This window comes from Ovis canadensis, chromosome 20, assembly GCF_042477335.2.
Source record: "Ovis canadensis isolate MfBH-ARS-UI-01 breed Bighorn chromosome 20, ARS-UI_OviCan_v2, whole genome shotgun sequence".
NCBI classification, from domain to species: Eukaryota; Metazoa; Chordata; class Mammalia; order Artiodactyla; family Bovidae; genus Ovis; species Ovis canadensis.
In genome coordinates this window covers 46760744-46782706 of record NC_091264.1, presented here as the reverse complement: position 1 = coordinate 46782706, position 21963 = coordinate 46760744, and the positions used below count along the sequence as shown (strand labels likewise).

General features: G+C 41.5%; 2 protein-coding genes across 4 annotated transcripts in view; one reads left to right on the top strand and one right to left on the bottom strand.

The window, feature by feature from the left end:
- The window catches only part of LOC138425582 (cytidine monophosphate-N-acetylneuraminic acid hydroxylase), a 301978-nt gene extending 281367 nt beyond the window's left edge, over nt 1-20611 (bottom strand). The window contains exon 1 of the mRNA XM_069563627.1: nt 20524-20611. The gene's annotated coding sequence lies outside the window, so the exon portion shown is untranslated. The remainder of the gene's footprint in view (nt 1-20523) is intronic.
- CARMIL1 (capping protein regulator and myosin 1 linker 1) overlaps nt 1-21963 on the top strand; it is a 306445-nt gene that overhangs the window by 94277 nt on the left and 190205 nt on the right. The window lies entirely within an intron of this gene.

Below are 21963 nucleotides of genomic sequence, written 5' to 3'. Positions count from 1 at the left end.
TTTAGATTTGCTTTCAGAACGTTACCTCTGGAGCAGGGAATCCACAGATGTGTAGTTTAGGGTTGCCTTGAGAAATGAAGTGAAAATCTTGAACATGATGAATATACATTCTGTAATCATTGCTAATTACGGGGAGTATTTTCTTGTGTAATCCATTTATGGTTATTTTCGCTTCCTCCTGGCAAGTCTGAAATTGTCATCCTCAAGAGCATGGCTGCCTGTGATTTTTATGAATAGAAGTAGTACTGTTTGATTTTGCCTGTCCATTCATCCATTCAAGCGTTCAATACACATCTATTGATTCCTGCTGTGTTTTGAGTCTTTTGGTAGATGCTGGGGACACAGTGATTACTAGGATCACCTTCCCTTAAAGAGTTCATAGATGAGAGGCAGGCAGTTAGATGCCAAAATAGTGAGTAACAGTAATCTAAGTCCAGTGATAAAGATATGTGCAGCCTTTCAGGAGAACACAGTCAGCTAAGGCATGAGGTGGACAGAAGGGAGGAGAGGAGACCAGGGGGAATCTTACTCTTGTTAAGGCCAAGAGCTGTGAGATAACGGGCCAGAGTTGTAACATGCCTGCTCTGTGGCAGGGTTGGGTCGGTTAGTTCAGCTTGCTGATGAGGTGCGGGACAGTCTTTGAAGGAGATTCAAGCAGTGGAGCAGCAGAGATATCTTTGTATTTATGTGCAGTGTGGTTTTCAGGAGCCAAGGGCTGGAAACTCCAGGAATGCTGAGGTGCCTGAACTATTCATTTGTGCATTTCATTAAGTAAACCAAGGAGAGTGAAAAAGCTGGCTTAAAACTCAACATTCAAAAAATGGCCTCTGGTTCCATCACGTCATGGCAAGTAGATGGGGAAACAATGGAAACAGTGACAGACTTTCTTTTCTTGGGCTCCAAAATCACTGCAGATGGTGACTGCAGCCATGAAATTAAAAGACGCTTGCTCCTTGAAAGAAAAGCTATGACCACCCTAGACAGCATATTAAAAATGGAGACTTTGCTGACAAAGGTCCATATAGTCAAAGCTATGGGTTTTCCAGTGGTCATGTATGGATGTGAGAGTTGGACCATAAAAAGAGCCGAGCACCAAAGAATTGATGCTTTTAAACTCTGATGTTGGAGAAGACTCTTGAGAGTCCCTTGAACTGCAAGGAGATCCAACCAGTCAATCCTAAAGGAAATCAACTCTGAGTATTCATTGGAAGGACTGATGTTGAAGCTGAAACTCCAATACTTTGGCCACCCGATGCGAAGAACTGACTCATTAGAAAAGACCCTGATGCTGGGAAAGATTGAAGGCGGGAAGAGAAGGGGACAACAGAGAATAAGATGGTTGGATGGCATCACCAACTCAATGGACATGAGTTTGAGCAAACTCTGGGAGATGGTGAAGGACAGGGAAGCCTGGCGTGCTGCAGTTCATGGGGTTGCAAAGAGTCAGACAGGACTAAGTGACCTAAGAACAACAAAAAGCCTTTATCAAGTACTTACTGTGTGCCCTGCTCTATTCTAGGCACTTGCAATATTCACTCACATAGAAGAACAAAAGAGAGAAATAGTAGTAAGGTTTTGGGAAATTATTTATACTAAATAAATTGTATAATTTACTGTTCATGATCATGCCAGACTTTTGAATACATGCTTGTTTCATAAAGGAATACATTTATTTGGGATATTTTATCTTGGATTTGGGCCTCTTCTATGGTGCAAATTAGTGAAGATTTAATAAATCAGCTCTTGAGATTTCAAAAATTGGTTATTCCATTCTGTAGATTATTCTAGGCTGTAGACTCTGATTTTTCTGCTCATTAGCACCTCTGCCAGAGGCTGGGTAGAAGGGCAGGGAGTATAACTTCAGTCTCACCTGGCACTTGTTAGCAGATTTGGTAGAGATAGTGAGACATATTTCATATAAAAATTGGATTGCAAGTTGTCTATACGCTTGTTCTGGTCTATGGTCTCTATGAGGCCCGGCTAACTATATGTCTGGATGTATCTGGTGGGTGTGTATCTCACACACTGGGTGTGAGATTAACCCTGGGAAATTTGGTGTGAGCAAATAGCCTAGGAATTAATACACTTTATTGTTTTAGTGATCACATTAATCATTTGCAGTATGAACTAAGTTACCCTGGTCTGATATAAAGATACGGAATTTATTTTTGTTATTCCTCTGATCTTTATTTTTATTTTGCTAGTTTAGTAGTAGGAATTAAACAAACAAATCACAGCTCCCCAAGGCCTTGGAAAGTAACAGTATATATATCTCCTAGGGTTTAGGTGAGGTTTGTACGAATTAATAGAAGTAATGAGTAAGGTCTTGCACATAGTAAATATTGTATAAATATTGGCCATTATTATTGCTCTACTTTTGAAAAACCAATCAGACTTTGCATGAAATTAATAAGCAACAGATGAGAATCATGACAATACTAGGTGATATAATATCTAGACAATACAATGTGACATACAGGGTTAGATAATGTATCAGCCTTACTTCACTAGCAAGGGCAGACTAGACAGTTAAAAAGGCTTAGGTTCAAGGAAAGTTGAAGGTGTTTATACTTGTCATTTGAAAAATTCTTGTTATAAACTAAGGAACAGGCAAATATACAGCATTTGGGCTGTGACTTTTCTTTAACAGTCTCTAAAATAGTAACTGTGAAGAGTGCACACAAAAGCATAAATGTCTGTGACTAAAGAGATAGCTCAGTTTATTGAGCACTGTGCTCATGAGCCCTATTTCAAGATGAATGAAACATTAATGTAAATTGTTCCGAATTTTCTAAGAGGTCTATATGTCCTTAAGTAGAGGATGTACAAACTTTTAAACAGCAGTATATATTCTGCAGTCCAGCAGCTTTCCAAGCTATGATTTTTATCACTGTCTTTTGCATTTGAAGATGCAGAATTTGAAATTTCTACTTTTGTTCAATTCAGCAAGCCATTCTCGAGATGAAACTGGCGAAGATATTGAGCACAATGAGAGGGAGAGATGGAACCTAAAGTGACTTGTTTCTTGGCTGCAGTGACTTCTAAGCAAAGTGAACCAGCTATAGATGTTCCCTGATAGCTCAGTCAGTAAAGAATCTGTCTGCAATGCAGGAGACCCAGGATTGGTAACATGGGTCAGGAAGATCCCTTGGAGAAGGGTATGGCTACCCATTCCAGTATTCTTGCCTGGAGAATTCTGTAGACAGAGGAGCCTGGTGGGCTACAGTTCATGGGGTCATAAAGAGTTGGACATGACTAAGCAACTGACGATGGAAGCTGAATTCCCCCTCAGCTAGCTGTTCCTACATGGGAGGTATATAGCTCTGAATGGTGATGACTTTATAATTACAGTTAGAATAGTTTCAGTACAAGAATAAGGCCTTGGGGAAGAAGAACATAAAATCACCAGTTGTGACTATGGGCCCCTTTTCCAGTGGGCAATGGCTTCTTGGCCTCTGGCTATGAGTTCGCTAGTGGATTCTGTCCTTTTGGTTATCTTTTGGAAGAATGAAAAGGAAACGGGAAGCATGTTCATATAAAACAAAACAAAAACCCCTTGAGGGGGTTGGGCAAATGAGAACAAGTGTCCCCAGGCCTCCAGACCTTTTGAATCATGCTGGTGATTTTAGCATCACACCTGTGATGTGTCTACTGGTGTTTGGAAACAGTCTTGATGTCCACGAGCTCATAAATGTCACATTGGTGGTGGTCTTGAGAGGTCCAGAGTTAAGGCTAGAGAGTATTGAAAGGCTAGTGTTCCTTATGGTGATGGCTGCCCTAGTTAAAAGAGCTGAAGTTCTGTGATAGGAAGGAAGTTTCCTGTTTATATTAATACTGCAGGTTTCCAAGGTATTTAGAATGGCGTTGTGTTTTCTTCTTTAGATGTGGATTTCTCCACTTATTAATGGCCAGTTTTACCTCCCATGTAGGAACAGCTAGCTGAGAGGGAATTCAGCTTCCATTGTTATGGCTGGGGATTTCCTCTTTCCATGGTTGGGGAAACCCACACGCCCGTGTTTACAGTTTCAGCATTCACCAGGCATTCCCAAGTGCCTGGAACGGTACCGTGCACTTTGTTTCTCTCACCCCTGGATACCCTCCCTACGAAAATGCATTGATCTTAATTCAGAAGACAAGAGGAGGATTTGCATTCCTTATGTGGAGTCTGCGGTAGACTAAATGTGTTCCCCCTAATTCACTTCTTGAAGCCCTGATCCCCACGTGATGGTGTTTGTAGGTAGAGCCTTTGAGAAGTAAAGAGGGTACAAGCCTCATGATGAGATTAGGGTCCTTAGAAAAGACCAGAAAGCTGCCTTTCTCTCTCTCTTTGCCATGGATGGATACAGCAAGAAGGCATCCATCAGCAAACCAGGAGGGCGGCTCTTATGAAGAAGGAAATTGGCCAAGGTCTTTAGCTTCGACCCTCAACCTCTGAAAATGTAAGGAATAAGCATTGTTGTTTAAGGTGCTTAGTCTAGGGTGTTTGTCATCAGTCCAAGAAGACTAAGATGGGGTCTTTAGGCAACTCTAAAGGAATCTGTCCTTAGCCTTTCATCAAACGTTAAAAAAAAAAAATGGTGCTGTTCATTTTATATGATACTGTCCATTCTATATGGTAACTATGGTGGCGCTACTGGTAAAGAACCCGCCTGCCAGTGCAGGAGATATAAGTGACTCAGATTCGATCCCTGGGTCACCCTGGGGTTGGGAAGATATCCTGGAGGAGGAAATAGCAACCCACTCCAGTATTCTTGCCTGGAAAATCCCATGGATAGAGGATCCTGGCGGGCTAGAGTCCATAGGGTTGCAGAGAGTCAGACATGACTGTGTGCCATTCTATGTATTTGTTTGGAACCTCAAGTTATCATTATGTCAAGTTTTAAAAAAATGTTAACAGCTTAAGTCAGATTGGAAGTAATTGATCACTTTAAAGTTGAAAATGGGATCATTGCTGGAGTTGAACACCAGTGTTTTTCATTCTAGACTCTCTGAAATGTGAATGTTGGTACTTGAGTCAGCATGTGAAAAAAACGGCAGTGAGTTCAGTGTTTGCCCAGTGATGAGAGCCAATTAAACAGGGAAAGGCAAGCTAATGCTGGTATGGGCAGCGGCAGCGCAGTTTTCGTCTGCCTTGTTCTCTGGATGTAGGACTCCTGATAATTACCAGTGGTATGCATCGTCAGCGGAATGCAGCTCAGGAATTAAGAATCAGCAAGCCGGCATCTGAGTTTTCTGCATGGGAGAATTTCCTCTGTGAGACTAGCCAGTGGTGATGTGTTTTATGCGAGGAAGCTATCCACTCAGTTGTTAAACTGATGATTGACTTGTAATTTGTAAGATTTTTCTGGTGGCCATTGCCTATAATAGTTATTATGGCCCAGATATGCTGTGAACTTTTTCCTAAAAATAGCCCTTGTGATAGGTTCCCTATCCTTTCACATTTGCTGTTTGGGAATCTCATTTTTCAGTGCTGTAATGATTGACATTTCTAATATATGTTAGTGGATTTGTCCCTAAGTTTCTCTGAAAGCTCTGGAATATGCCTATTAACATTACCTGGCAATTTTTCAAAAAGGACTTTTTCTAGACTCTTCACATTTCTTAACCTAGATGACTCTTTAAACAGTCATCATTTTTGGCTTTTATGATCTGTATGTTTTCAAACATGTGAAAGAGCTTTTAGGATTGGTTGCACAATTTGATTCGAAATAAAACTAAAAAAAAAAATCTGTATTTCATGAGAGATATTTAACTAATTTAATTTAATGGTAGCTTTTTTTACTCTGCAAGGAACCTTGTATTTCAGTAATATTCATTAGTTACTCACTATTTTTCACAAATATCTCATTAATAATTCACTAAGGTTTTCATATTGGGGATAGGTGGCTGGTGGTATTACTGGCTGGTGATATTTCCTGTAGGGCATTGCACTTTAAGGGTAATTTTTCTGGAGAACTTTGATAATTATACTACCATGCTTGAATATGGAACCCAACTCTGGACATTAAAGGATAAAGGGCCACTGGGCTGTTGATTCCAAGATAATATGATACTGTGTGTGCTCAGTCATGTGCAACTCTTTGCAACCCCATGGACTGTAGCCCGCCAGGCTCCTCTGTCCATGGGAGACTATTCATGCCTCTGTCCAGGCAAGAATATCGGAACAGGTTGCCATTTCCTTCTCCAGTGAATCTTCCTGACCCAGGGATCAAGCCCAAATCTCCTGTGTTGGCAGGTGGATTCTTTACTGCTGAGCCACCTGGGAAGCCCTCTCCCAGGATACTGGAGGGGTGTCCTTCAGATGGGCAGTAGCTGGCAGGAGCCCTAATCATCTTCTGTAGTTGGGCCTCAGGATTTCATCTCTCTCCCTTCTCACACAGCTGCTTGTATGGTATTGAGCTCTTATTCAAGATGATGGGTTGAATGAAGTTGGAATTTCACTCTCTCCTTCAGAGGTGTTCAGGAATCATTAGAGCTTGACTATTCAACACAGTAGCCACTCGCTACATGTGGCTGTTTAAATTTAATAAATTATAATAGGATAGAATTACAGTTGTATTTAAATTAAAAATTCTTCTGTTGCACTAGCCACATTGCACAGGCTCTATAAGGAACCTGTGGTGAGCGGGCTACCATAATGAACAGCACTGCAAGTTCTTTGGACGCTGACATCTATGGAGATGCAATGGTGTGCCCCAGGTTCATAGCTAGTTAGTGCGGAATCAGGAGTTTCCACTAGTTTAGCAATTAAAAAATGTGTATATCACGTGATACCTCAGTTTGGGGGCATCATTAGTTAAACTAAAACGTTTGGCCCTGGGGACTGTCACATCCTTCTTTGAAAGTCTGTGAGGGAGACTCAATAGCAGAGTTAGAACTTAGTTTTTACCTCATAATTCTAGCTGCATAAATGTTTGCGATTCATCTTAGGGGTGTGCGTGTGTGTGTGTGTGCACACGCGTGTGTGTGTGCGTGTGTGCCCATATGTGTCCAGTGGTGGTTTGCCACATATGCCATATATTGCTAACCCTGGGCTGCATGATGCTCATCACTTAGGTAGACATGGGGATCTAGAATCACAGGATACTGGACTTGGACAGCAACTTTGAAGGTATCTAGTTAAACCTTGCTTTTGAGTTTCTGAAGTAGGAGTGATCCTTGGAGTAGCTTCCTCCTAGAATTATTCTAAACCTTACAATCAAAATGGTCAGTCAGTTCCGTCACTCAGTCAGGTCCGACTCTTTGCAACCCCGTGTACGATAGCACGCCAGCAGCCAAAGATGGAGAAGCTCTATACAATCAGCAAAAACAAGACTGGGAGCTGACTGTGGCTCAGATCATGAACTTCTTAGTGCAAAATTCAGACTTAAATTGAAGAAAGTAGGGGAAACCATTAGACCATTCAAGTGTGACCTAGATCAAATCCCTTTACGATTATACAGTGGAAGTGACAAATAGATTCAAGAGATTAGATCTGATAGAGTGCCTGAAGAACAATGGACGGATGTTCGTGACATTGGACAGGAGGCAGTGACGGAGACCATCCCCAAGAAAAAGAAATGCAAAAAGGCAGAATGGTTGTCTGAGGAGGCCTTACACATAGCTGAGTAAGAAGAGAAGTGAAAGGCAAAGGAGAAAAGGAAGAATATACTCATTTGAATCAAAGTGGTAGAACACAGTAAATGATCATGGCCGTTATTGTTGTGCTATCCTCGTTGGTACTGATCAATAACACTTTTTTGAAGGAGGGTCGAGTGACCGATCTCTCATGTTAATTTCTCTTTTTTCACACATTCCTTCCTCTTCTTTCACCATTTTATTATGAGGTTTTCCAAACGTGCAGAAAAATTAACGTGAAGACCCACGTGCCACCACCTGGTCTCTGCCCTCTGTGTTTCACTCTGCCTCACAGTCTGTCCATCCCGCTCTCATGACCTGGCATTAATGAGCTCGTATTCATAGAGCATGAAGCTTGGTGGTTACTTTCTCTGGGAATTGGAGCCCTTCCCAACATAGTTTTGTGTTGACATGGTATTCAGCACAAAGTACTACAATTAACTCATTTAATCTTTATAATGATGCTGGTGGACAAGTGCTGTCATTAATCTCCATTTTATAGAAGGAGACGCTGAGGCATAGAAAGATAAAATGGTATGTCCCAAGTCACACAGCTAGTAAGGAAAAAAATGAAAAATTGGGCAATCACTCTGGTTAGGCTAGGTTAAAAGAAAAATTTTTTTTTAATCTATAGAATTAATGGGAAAAAATTGAGATACCATTTTATGATCATGAAAGATAACATCTGCATTTGTCTTAAGCTGCTAGTTTGTGGCAGCTGCTGTGCCAGGAGCTGGGGTCATGCAGGTGATGACATCACGGTCTCCTGCCTGCCCAGCCTAACGGACAAAAAGCCACCATGAGTTGTTGGGAGGATCAGTGTTTTAATGTAAACAATTTTCCTAGAATAGTTAGAAATGAAGGATTTCAGTAACAGAAAGTTACATTATGTATCTAATTTTACTTCACAGAAACCTTTGCACAAATAAACAGTTGCTTGTTGGGGGTGTTTGTGACAGGATAAATGGTTCCAGCGAATGAACAGTACCTTTTTGGAAATGTCTTGCCATTTACAGACTTACTTTCTTCTGCCATAGCAGAGGAAAATAATTTGGGAAAAATGCATTCAAAGATTATTTACTTTAACCATAAAACATATTCAGATTAATGGTATGGTAAAAATGTGGGCTTGCCTGGTGACTTAGTGGTAAAGAATCTGCCTGCCAGTGTAGGAGACACGGGTTTGATACCTGTCCAGAAATACCCCTTGGAGAAGGAAATGGCAACCCAATCCAGTATTCTTGCCTAGAAAGTTCCATGGACAGAGGAGCCTGGTGGACTGCAATCCATGCGGTTGCAAAGTGTTGGATACAATCTAGCAACTGAACAACAAAGGGTACAGGTACCAAATTACATTTCCCAAGGCATCTTATCACTTAAAAAAATATTGTTACTTCAGTATTTTTTCCCTTTTATCTTTTTCAACATTTTTTATTTCAATGTGCCAGCACACCACAAGAAATGCAAGTTACAACCTCAACAGGGGCCTGGAGCCTTGCCCAGGTGGCTCACATCAACGTGATTGTGTGGGCATGTCTCTGTGCCCTGCTGCCCTCAAGCCCATTGCCTTAAGAACATGAACTGTTGTGGCGGGCATGGATGGGGTGACAAGCTCATTAGGAAGGGTGTATAGGATGCAGAAACAAGGTGCCACCATGACACCCAGAATCAACGTTGGTTGAAGGGCAGAGTAAGGAATTCTTTAACATTAAGAACAGAAGCATCCTCTGTGATAAATGTTTAGCATTATTGAATATTTAGAAACTCCCTGCTCTAGGCTCATTGGCTTCTTTGGGTAAGGTAAGCCTTCTTTAAATTAAAAAAAAAAAAAATTTCTAGGCTAAAATAAACTATTTTCAGTTGACCCTCCTTGGGGCCACTCCTTGATTAATATCTCTGTGAATAAGATGATTAATCGAAGAATGCCTCTTATAGCAGAAAATGAGATAATATGAGGGACTTTGTAGTTTTGTTTTCATTTTTCCTATTAAAGCATTTAAAAATGTATTTTTATTGATATATAAGTAATAATTGAGAACCTCCTCAGTGATCACTCAGATATTGTGAGTTAGTTTTCTGAACCAGTGATCTACCTAAGTACTGCAAGTCAACCTTATTAGCATTCCTGTAAATGTGCTGTTATAAATGATAATTTTATATAGAGAATAGAGGAAATCAGATTGCATTTGTTGTCCTGTTGAGGTTAGCGCAAGGGGAAGATAGTTTTCAGCAGAGTAATGAAGCCTACGGTTCTTGCTGTGGTGTTGACTTTTCTCCTGCCTGGCTGCCTTGACTGTGGCAGTCCTTGTGACTTCCATATGTCACAGATCCTAAATACAGTTCTGTGCCTCGTCCTCCTCCCAGAGTCTTTCCGCCACTGTAGTTATTTCTTTATTGATGCGTAACACTCAAGCTCTTCTTTATTCAAGACTCATCCCCTTCAGGGCTTGCAGACTTATTTTGATGGCACTTCCTGGAGGACTTGCTGCCATTTCTTTCCAGGAAAAATGAAAATGGTCCTGCCCCCACCCTTTTAAAAAACACTGTCTATTTCATAAGAGCCACAGAATTATAAACAACTTAATAGGATTGTTAACATTGTTCTGAAAAGTCCTCACTTGGTCACAGAACTACAGAACTGAAAAAAAGAGGTCTTCTGGGTCACCCACCTTCTTGCTTCTTGAAGCCCTGGGAGTAAAAGCATCCCAGGAAAATCAGTAAATGTCACATCTTAGACTTCAGGTGGCTTCAGTAACTCCTAGTACGAGTCTGTTTTTTGTTTCAATAGGAAGTTAAAGGAAGTTCTTCCCTGAGCTGAAACTTTAGAATGATTTGGTCACAGGGTCCTTCTCTTAGAAGTAGTCCCGGTTATTTTCTGCAGAATTGAAGAAATGGGCGCAGCAAAGCTGAGTGGCTCACCTAGCATGGAATAGTTCCTTAAAGACTGCTGGTTTGTTAATGGTTGCCATTTCCGTGCCTTCTTTGCTCCATGGAACCCTTTACTTTAGGTCTCTGGTCCTTGGCTGATTAACAATTTTCATGTAAATGCTAGCTGATGAAAGAGGCTAATGAGAGATACTTGAAGAGATTGCCATTTAGCAAATACTTTTGGGAGGGTGAGTTACCTAGATAAAGATGATTAAGGTTACCGGGAGAAAGATGGTTAAAGTCTATCCTCTAAGAGCAAACAGTCCATCAAAGTGTTTTCAGGGCTGTCCTTTGTGGCTCAGGCAGTAAAGAATCTGCCTGTAATGCGGGGGACCTGGATTTGGTCCCTGGATCAGGAAGATCCCCTGGAGAGGGGAATAGCAGCCCACTCCAGCATTCTTGCCTGGAGAATTCCATGGAAAGAGGAGCCTGGTGTGCTACAGTCCATGGGATCATGAAGAGTCCGATACAACTGCACGGCTTGTACTTTCCCATCTTAAAGTTCTTTCTAGCCCAGTGATTCTATATTATTTCCAGCCCCCCACCCCCACCAAAAAATTTTTGCTATTTCTACATCTCCACAGAAATAAGTGCCTCGTGGTTAAACTACCGTGGAAGATGGGATATCAAGTTGAAATGTATAGAGTCTAAGTGGGGGAATGCAGGCTGCTTGGTCCAAGTTCATGTCAAGAGAGCATCATCAGATAGATGGTTGGAGTAGGAATCTGGATGGTTTGGGGAAATGGCAGCAAACAGACCTGGAGGAGGGGGCAAGCCCTCAACAGTAATGGGACCTTGCTGAGGGTGGAGGGTGAGTCTAAAAGTTGGAGCCTGAGTGGGGAGACTTGCAGTCAAAGGCACCAACCAAAGAGAGCGTCCTTTTAATGTGAACATTCCTCCTCCAGAGGAACCACTTTGGGGCACACTGGTTTTCCATGAAGTGCACAGCATGGTGTTGACTGGGTTGCTCAGACAAGTGCTATTTATCTGGGTAAGGGTTGGTTTGTCATCTGGCTGATCTCTCGTATATTGGGGATGGGCTGTCATCTTTTTTCCACTTAATGTGTTCTTAGACCTTCCCTCCCCTATGGTTTTCCTGGAGCATCCATGAAGCTTGAAATCTTATTTTAGGCAGTTCAAATTCCTCAGATATCCTTGCTTTAAACATATGTGCAAGTTTGAAGTAAATTCAGGTTTATTTTCTTTTATTCACATAGCTTTGTGGGGTGCTATGAGGGGAGAGATGTCTTTCTTTTCCTGGATTATCATTTAATATTAATGCCATCTTTCTGTGCAAATTTGGATGTTGTAAGAGTATTGGGAGGAAAAGGATTCATTTCCTAAGCAATCCGAAGAGGGGTCACTTCTCTGAAGATCTGCAAAAGAGGCATGGCTGGAGGAAGAACTGTTGACGAATTAATGACCAAGACAGTTACAATGCTTTTCTGATGTGGATGGAGCTTTGCATCACTCATAGTGAGACCCAGTGATATTCGTGGCTGGGTTCTGTTCCTCCAAGGGCTTCAATGGGAGCAGTTTATTTGTTTGTGCTCAAAATTCACAGCCACACATGTCTCTTTAATGGCTCAGTGGTAAAAGGATGCACAAATATACAGAAAATAGATATTGAACAACGACCTATTGTATATAGCACAGGGAACTCTACTCAGTATTCTGTAATAAGCTACATGGGAAAAGAATCTGAAAAAGAATGAACTCATATATATGTATAACTGAATCACTTTGTACATTTGAAACTACCACTAACTAGCATTATAAATCACCTATACTCCAATAAAGTTTAAAACAAATGAAGAAAAGAACACACAAGTAGAGAAATCAGCACATATATTAAAAGAATGTGTATTCCCCTCCTCTCAGAGGTCTCCCTATATAGGAGTGTCAGTCCTGTCCTTCACTTGAGTTAATCCTTTTCTTAATGTGAAATGCTTAGGATGATAGACCAGTGCATCTTTTAATTACTAACTAGCTGGCACCCTACTCCAGTACTCTTGCCTGGAAGATCCCATGGACAGAGGAGCCTGGTAGGCTGCAGTCCATGGGGTCGCTAAGAGTCAGACACGACTGAGCAACTTCACTTTCACTTTTCACTTTCATGCATTGGAGAAGGAAATGGCAACCCACTCCAGTGTTCTTGCCTGGAGAATCCCAGGGACAGGGGAGCCTGGTGGGCTGCCGTCTTTGGGGTCGCACAGAGTCAGACACGACTGAAGTGGCTTAGCAGCAGCAGCAGCCTATTACTGAGTGGAAATAGGCTGGCTTTTGAAAGCTTGATGTTAGTGAGGCTCATTTATGTGATGGTCACATGCAGAGGACACAGGCTTGCTATCTTCAGGTTAGAAGGGAGGAGACTTGGATCAGGCAGCTGCCTTTGTTCTGCCAGACCCTGTGCTAAGTGAAGTGTGATGTGGACAAGCTCTTTGAGGGGCATAGAAATTGTTGTCTGACATGAGAAGACTGAGGAATAAGTCAGGTGACCTGTGAGCCAGGTGCCATAACTTGGTTTAAGGTGGCGATGACAAGCACTGATAGTGAGAGGCTCACCTCACAGTGGGGGCTGCTCGGAACACAGGTGTAGAAACTGATGGCTGAGGGTTCAGTTCTAACTCCTTTCAGTGTTTTAGGGCAAGTTAAATTAAACCTAAGTTTCCTTATCCATAACACAAGGATTATGGTACCTGCTGTACAGGGTTAAATGCAGTAAGTTAAGGGCCACAGACTTCATAGATATCTCCCTTCCTTTCTTCGTCCTCCCAGGTAGTTCTTAAGGTGAAGAGCAGTTGTGAGCTACAGTGTTGGGGGAAGTCATATCTTTAGATATGGATGTGCAAGATGCTATCTGAGTGGTCCAGAATGGAAGGCCAGTGTTTATGGCTAGAAATACCCTGGGTTCCCTGCTTGGACAGGTAGAATATGAATGACAGTGGTTGCCCAGCTCCTGGGGCTGCTGTTCCAAGTATATCTGCTCAGGAAAGATTCTGGGCTTCCCATCTGTACCCTGTGTGCAAATGTGGGTGTAAACTGGCCCATGCACCAAAGAGGACCGTCAACAGCCACGGCCCCTTTGACCCAGGGATGCTGAGAGGAGTCCTGAATAGAATGCCACCTTTTATTGGGGACTGGTGTGTGTTTGGAGACTGGGTGTGAGTTGACTTTCTGAAAACAGTTGCAAATTGGCAAGTTTTGTAAAAAATGTCAGAGATTGGGAAACCAGATATCAAACCAGCCCTTGAACACTCAGAAAATAGATTGGCTTCTAATGGGTAGAAAACACAAGTTCTTTTAACTTATTAAATTTGAAAAGAATAGTAATGAATGTATAGGGATGGTTTGGATGGAGCCTGCTCTGTGTAGGTCCTTCATGTAATTGTTAGAGATTTCATAAACCAGATTATGCCTGAGGTGGGGGGGGGATTTTATATCCAATTTAGATGACTTATTGGTCTGTTACAGAAGTTAAAAAATGGTTTAGTGTGGCCTCTCAGAGAGGTATTATTACTGTGCCGCTTTTTGTGTGTGTGTGTGAGCATTTTCAGTTTCATTGTTATAAAGTTGCTGAAAACTATTTCCTTTGTATTTTTGAAAGTTTAATTTTGACACTGATATTTTTTACTAGGAGAGAAATTTCTTCCTAGTATCAATTCTTAAAGTGGAGAGTTATTTTAAAGCTAGGTATTAATAATATTATTACAGTAATACTTCATGGTTTATAGCCCTTCAGATATGCTATGCTTTCACAAGTACATTATCCTGCTTGAACCTCACAACCCCTAGAAGTCAGTATTGTTTTGCCTTTTTTAAGCTGTGAGAAAAGGTGACTTTTGAGTGAAGCCATATAGTTGAATCTAAGAAAAGTCTTCTAACTCTGTGTCTAATATATCTGCTGGTTTTCTATATTGCCTTTTTTTTTGTTAGAAGCACTAAATCTAATCTTTTTTTTAAAATTTATTTTTAATGAGAGGAGAAATTGCTTTACAGCATTGTGCTAATTTCTGCCATACATCAACATGAATCAGCCATGGGTTTACATATGTGCCCTGTCTCCCACCTCACACCCGCTAGGTTATCAGCAGTGGGTTTGTTGGGTCATGTAGCAAATTCCCACTGGCTATCTATTTTACATAGGGTAATGTCTATGTTTCAGTGTTATTCGGAGAGGTATTATTTCTGCGTGAACCATGACTACTTTTATTATCATTAGACAGCTAATACTGAATTGTTGCAGTTGGCCAGGCTCTGTGCTGAAAAGCTCTTACATATATCCTCGCATCTAATCTTCACAATACTCATATATAGAAAGTGCATACTGTGGTGTAACCATTTACAGTTGAGGATGTGAGGTGTAGGGATATTAGATCATTTGCCCCAAACACGGCTAGAAAGCAGTAGAGCTAGCTCAGACGTGTCTGTCTTGAGAAGCACTGTTAGGTCTGTAGGAATTGTCTGACATGTACAGTTAATTCATGGGGTATATCTCTACAGCTTCCATTTCTGTCCTTCTGTTCCTCTCTGTCTTTAGTTCTTTGCCTTAAAATCTATGTGTAAGTGGTGCTAATTTAGCACTGTCTGTCATGACCCCACTGTGACTTGGTTCTTCCTGTCTGTGCCCCTTCTGATTGCTTTAGATTAACACACATCTACCTGGAAGCTTTGTCTTTCTGCATGTCTTTGGAAGAATTAGAATCAGTCTTCCTGCCATGAAGGTGTCTCAGGCAATCAAAGAAAAAAAATTTTTTTCTTCATATAATGATGGAGTTTTAACTTATCCTCCTTTCTTGTAAAATGCTTTGCATAGATTTTTGTCCCTGCTCCCAGCTGTTCTTAATGGTATTGACCAAAATCATTTTCAGAATTAAGATGAGGAATTTTTTTGGACACACGTCTTGAAGCTCCTTTCAAAACTTATAATTTGGGGAAATAAAAAAAATCTCTTACGAAGGAAACATGTTTTTCTTTTGCTAAGCCAAGTTATGCTACACAGCTGGGAACCTTCTGGGTAGGGAACCCTTAGCAGGACAGAAGTTGCCTTCCTTCACTTATAGCATTTAAAATCATCCACCATCACCATTCACATCTTCATTGTCATCTGGCGACATATCTGAAGTCCCTGCCTATGTAGCATTTTGCATATCACTAAAGTGGGGGTGAGGGAATTTTTGAATGTCTCTGCTCACTGAAAGGAAACATGAGTTTGGATTAGACCAGACTGCATTTTGAAAGACCAGGGTAGCCCAGCTGTTCTGAAGAGGCCCTTCTAGATTCCAAGAGGCATAAATTCCAAGATTTATAAGTTCTAATTTTATGCATTTCCTAGATATTGAATAGTATTTTTGGCTTCATTTAGAATGTACTTAGTATATTTATGCTTATTTCATAGGAACTAACACATACTTGAACAATCTTGAATTATTTTAATGTGCTGAGTTTGTTTTATCTTTGCTTTTATAACATTGTTGTGTCTCAGTTCAGATTTAAGAATGCTGATCAGGGCTGTATGTGTGTGTGAGTGTGCTTAGTTGCTCAGTCATGTCTGACTCTTTTGCAACCCCACGGACTGTAGCCTGCCAGGCTCCTCTGTTCATGGGATTTTCCAGGCAAGAATACTGGAGTAGGTTGCCATTTCTTCCTTCAGGGGATCTTCCCAATTCAAGGGTCAAACCTGGGTCTCCTGCATTGCAGGCAGATTCTTTACCATCTGAGTCACTAGAGAAGTCCATAAAATATAAATATAAATATAAATACATATATATAAATTATTGTTATATATATGTTATGGTCTCTGCAGGTGTCTTAGTGGTAAACAGTCTGCCTACCAATGCAGAAGACACAGGTTCCATCCCTGGGTTGGGAAGATCCCTGGAGGAGGAAATGGCAACCAGTATTCTTGCCTGGAAAATCCCATGGACAGAGGAGCCTGGCGGGCTACCGTCTATGGGGTCGAAAAGACTCAGACATGACTCAGCGACTGAGTAGGCACACATACATTTGTGTTATAACATATAATATATAATAATGATTATCCTCAAATCTAGAAACACATTGGAGTTAAAAAGTAAGGATAATCAATCTCTTTTAACTGTTTCTTGGAGACATAGCGCCATATTAGTTATATGTAACACAGAAACACAGGCTTGCTGGCTTGTGAAAGGAATATACTTTTGTTCTTTGGCAAGTATCACAGTGTTCCTAGGATTTAGTATCCTCATTCTCAAAATGAAGGAACTGACAACTTCCAAGGTCAGCTGTAAATGGATTGAATTGCCCTGTTAATCTTTTGGGTCATGCAATTTAGCGATATAACTGGGGTTAGCCCAAGTGTTTCAAAAGCAAGATTACTGGAAGCTCATTCTCCAGCTGTTGGGTTCGGAGATGATTCAAGAATGTTGCCCTGTCATTTGGATCTGGTTTGCTGAGGAGTAAGCCAGCATCATTATATGAGGCCACTTTGCTGATCGAGCCCCAGCCTAAAAACTGCTTCCTCTTCACCGTTCCGTTGCGGAGCCAGCGTCTTGCTTCCGGTGCATTGCTGGACTTCTGGAAAGTCTGAGTCACAGGGTCCTAAGGACAGACACAGCAACCCTGTTTGTCTAGACAGTATTTTCTAGACCTAGGTCTCAGCTCACTTGAATTTGGCAATCAAGGATTTACATGTAGTCTTTTTTTTTTCTTTCTCATTTTCAAGTGATTTCTCTTTTTATGTCTTCCTAATTTCTGCTCTTTTCCAACAAAACTATAGATTTACACTGTACAATGTTGTTGTTTAGTCACTTAGCTGTGTCTGACTCTGTGACCCGGTAGACTGTAGCCTGCCAGGCTCCTCTGTCCATGGGATTTTCCAGGCGAGAATGCTGGGGTGGGTTGTCATTTCCTTCTCCAGAGGATCTATCTGACCCAAAGATTGAACCTGTGTCTCCTGCATTGGCTGGAAGATTTTTAACCACTGAGCAACTAGGGAACAACTACAGTGTACAGTGGGCTGTCTTTAATCTTCCTCTGCCTTGATTTTCTTAACTGGAAAATGGTGATACTAACTTCAGCCCCTTCATCTGTTCTGGGAAGAAAAATGAGATAACTGCTGCCACAAAGTTCTTTTTAATTTAGAGCAGGAGGAAACTCAATTATAATAAGAATCTTGTATCTTTATTTTTATAGGGCATTTACAGTGTTAGCATTGAATACAAATCAGGGAGGGAAATCTCATTTTGAATGTTTTTGATAGAATCATGGCCAAGAAGGTATTAGAGGTGCCTGCAAAAGCTAAGAAAATGTGTTTAAAAATGATGAACACCAAGCCATCTAATATTTCTTTTCAAGAAGGAGAATTAGATAGTGACTGTAGGGTGTAACAAAAAAAAAAATAAGAATGTATACTTCGGGATTTTCCAAATCTATTTTGTATATATCCTTTTAATTTGATTTCAAGAGGAAAGGTGTTATGTAATGTTCAGGAATGGGGAGCTGTGTGGGGAGCTCTGTATGGTTCAGTATGGTAGCTACTAACAACAAGTGGCAACATTTTAACTAAAATTAATTAGAATTAAATAAAATTAAAATTTTAGCTACTCAGTCACACTAGTCACATTTTAAGTGCTTAGTAACCACACATGGCTAGTGGCTACAGTATTGAAAAGTCCAGATGTAGAGCATTTCCAGAAGATTCTGTGGGATAGTACTGCTCTAGGGAAACTGAAAAAAGGGAAAGAAAATTCCCTTCTTCCTCTTCCCCACAGCTGCATTTTATAATCTCTGGCCTTATATTAGTATACTGTAAAAGCACAGTTGAAATTTTATGAAGGGACGCAAAAATCCTGGAACCAGTTCTTTGCTCTCTATTTGCTTTTCTTCCATAATTATTTTTTTATGTAAGTAACAAATTACCTAGACCAATCCAGTAGTCCTCAAATCATGTGCCACATTCAGTTGTTTTTTAATTATTTCACAGGCATAAACCAAACTGTTGCCTCTAACAAAATAACTAATATATTCCAAATCACCTCTGTCCACAAATCCATCCGGGCTCTACCATCAACATATATCTAGGATCGGGCCCTTTTCTTCCACTCTGCCGATCACTCTGGCCCCAGCCATCATCACCTCTCTTGTAAATTATTGCTGATGCCGCCTGGCTGGGTTCTTGCTCCCCTCCTGCCCTTTCACCCACTTTCAAGCCTGTTATCAACAAAGAGATCATTTTAAATAGCAGGCCACCTTACTCTTGTATGCAAAATTTCCTGGCAGCGTCTCCTTTTATTCCAAGTAAAAGTGAAAATGTGGACAGTGGACTGTAGGGCCTCATGGGTGTTACAGCCCCCTCTGACATCACCAGCTCTTACTCCCCTTAAGCTACAGTGAGCTCTTCTTTCTTCTCTAATTACCAAAAGTTTATGCTTATCTTGGGCTTGCCTGGCGGCTCAGTGGTAAAGAATTTGCCTGCCAGTGCCTGGAGACAGGGGTTCGATCCCTGGGTTGGGAAGATCCCCTGGAGAAGGAAATGGCAACCCAGTCCAGTATTCTTGCCTTGGAAATCCCATGGACAAAGGAGCCTGGTGGGCCCCAGTCCATGGGGTCACAAAAGAGTCTGATATGACTTAGCAACTAAGCAAAAATTCTTACCTCAGGGGAATGCTGTTGGCTTTTGCCATCTCCTCTGCCTGGCCCACTTATTCAAGATGTCCACCTAACTCATTTCTTCACTTCTTTTAGCCCTTTTTCAACATGATTTCATAATGAGGTCTCACCAAACTATTTTAAAATGTAACCAACACAACCCCTTCTCCAGTCCCCACACAACCCTCAATCTTCGCTTCCCCCACTAGGCTTTTCTCCATAACACTTATCACCATCTGACATACCTCACTCTGTGTGTGTGTGTGTGTGTCTGTGTGTGTCTGTGTGTGTCTCTGTGTGTGTGTGTGTGTGTGGGGTCTGTCTCCTCCCAGTAGAATATAAACTGTTTGAAGGCAGTGCTTTATGTCTTTTTCATCTTTAGTGTCTGCAAGCTAGACCCTCAATGATAATCTAATGAACGAAAGAAAGACTTAAGTAAATGACAGTTATGATAAATCATGGGCTTTCCAGGTGGTGCTAGTGGTATAGAACCTGCTTGCCAATGCAGGAGACATAAGAGACCAGGGTTCGATCCCTGTGGTGGGAAGATCCCTAGAGGAGAGCATGATAACCCACTCTAGTATTCTTGCCTGGAGAATCCCATGGACAGAGGAGGCTGGCAGGCTGCAGTCCATAGCGTCACACAGAGTTGGACACTGAAACGACTTAGCATGCACATGATAAGTAATACCAAAAAGAACAGGATAGATGCATCTGAAAGAGTACTTTTTGGGAACCGAAGTGTGCTAGTTTAATGAGATTCATTTTAGCAAGAGACAGAGAAACACAAAGACACACCATCCGGCATCATCTTTCCTCCACCCTGTTCCCCTCTGAGAGGGCTCTGGGATGAGGCTCCGCTCTCTGCGGGCTCTGCCAGGAGCCTATGGACTTCTCCTTCCCACTCTTGAGGGGCTACATAGAGGAGAGTTTGGACCAGGGCTGCAGGGGTTGTATGGGGACAACTTCAAAAAGAAAAAGGACTTGGGGCTCCAGCTGGGCTGATCCTTCAGCAGAGTAACCAGTCCTTTGAGATGACCGTGACACTCGAAGGCAGGAAAAGGGGTCCTTCTTGGTTGTGGAGCTGGACTCCATGGGTGTGTGTGTTCCGAGGGAGGGGGAACGGAGCAGGGAAGGGGCCAACCATAGTTTGCTGCCTTAGGAGGGAGGTGATGAGCTATAGAAACAGAAATCTAGAAACATGGAGGCAGAGAGTTCCCTTCCTGCGCTGGGAAGCTGGTTGATGCCAAACTGGGGCATTGGCCTGTTTTCTGGCACAGCTGGCGAGAGTGGAAAGCTTGGCAGTGGTCGGGAGCAAAAACAAACAAAAAAATTAAAGGGATCACTTACAGTTTGCTGGTTCCCACTGAGGCTGGGAGGAGGAGACACAAACAAGCAGAGAGTCACTTGCTCACTTCTAGTTAAAGGGCGGAGCAGTAGCAGTGTTCAGGGGAGGCCAGCTTTTCACTTCCTCCCATTGTGCAAAGAAAGGGTTTAACTTCAAAAGCTCTGCCCCCAGCTTTTGCTTCATCTTGCAACTTTGAGCCGTTTGGCACAATGCTCAGGTGGGGTTCTTTGAACAGAGGAGTGATATTCCTGTGTTCCCAGAGCAAAAACATTTCTCCATATAGCAAATTTCATTTATCTGAAGCTTCAAGAAAGAAAAACATGCTCTATTTTTTAAAATAGGTTTCCTCTTTTTGCCATGTCCTTTCATTATGCACTGGTTTTTTAAAGGATAAATTTTCTTCTGTTTAAATGGTCTATTAATCGTCAGTAAAATAACATGTGATTTTTTTTTTCCCCTATATTTTGTGTGAAGTCTGTCCTGTCAGTACCCTGACCCACCCTTTGTAAATTGTTTTATTGATTTAACTGTTAGCTCTGTTGGCACAATCAAGCGCAAAATCAAGATCTAGAAACCCTTAGGACACCTGAAATCATGTGTTAGAATGGATTTTGCTTTCCCTGCCTCCATTGCTAGAAATGGCATCACCAGCCTGTGGGAGCTGCAGAAGACTAGAGTCTTTCTGGAGTGAATTTATGAGTAAAGAAGTACTTTGAACACAGTAGGCAAAAGGCAGGGATATCAGCATTTGGCGTTTCTACAACTTTCCTCTGTTTAGGTTATCCTTTTCTTTTTCTAGTTCTCTTTCTTTTGGCAGCTGAGTTGGGGATTAGCTAGTATTAATATATCTGTTTGAACTGGGTTGAGGTGAGCTGCAAACAACAAATTTTCAGGTACTTCCCATATAGGATATGACTATTACATAGGAAGGATGTGTCAATTACATGGTAGGCATCAGGAATAATGAGGCATAACTGAATTTTTACAGTTGGATTCACAATTATAGCAACTTTTTTTTTTTTTTTTTTAACCTTCTGAGATCTTGAGTTTTCATAGCTGGAAAGGAGGTAAGGAAGAGGAGTAAACCTTGACTGAGACAGATATGGTCCCTGTTCCCAAGTACCTTACAGTCTGGTGGGGATGGTAGATGTTAAATATATAACTCCACTAGTAATTAAAATTGTGATAGGTATTACTGAGGAAAGGAGCAAATACTGTGAGAATATATGATCGGGAGACCTGCTCTAGTCTGGACTTTGTTAGGGAAGTTCTTTAGGTGGGGCTCTGAAGGATGAGTAGATGTGATCAGGGGAAGGTAAAGAAAAGAGGCAAAGAAAGGACGGTTGGAGCAGACGGTGGGACCAACAGAAGGCCAGTATGGCTATAACTGGGGGGGATAGGGGTCGGGAAGGAGAGAGGGAGTAAAACGAGGCTGCAGGTGG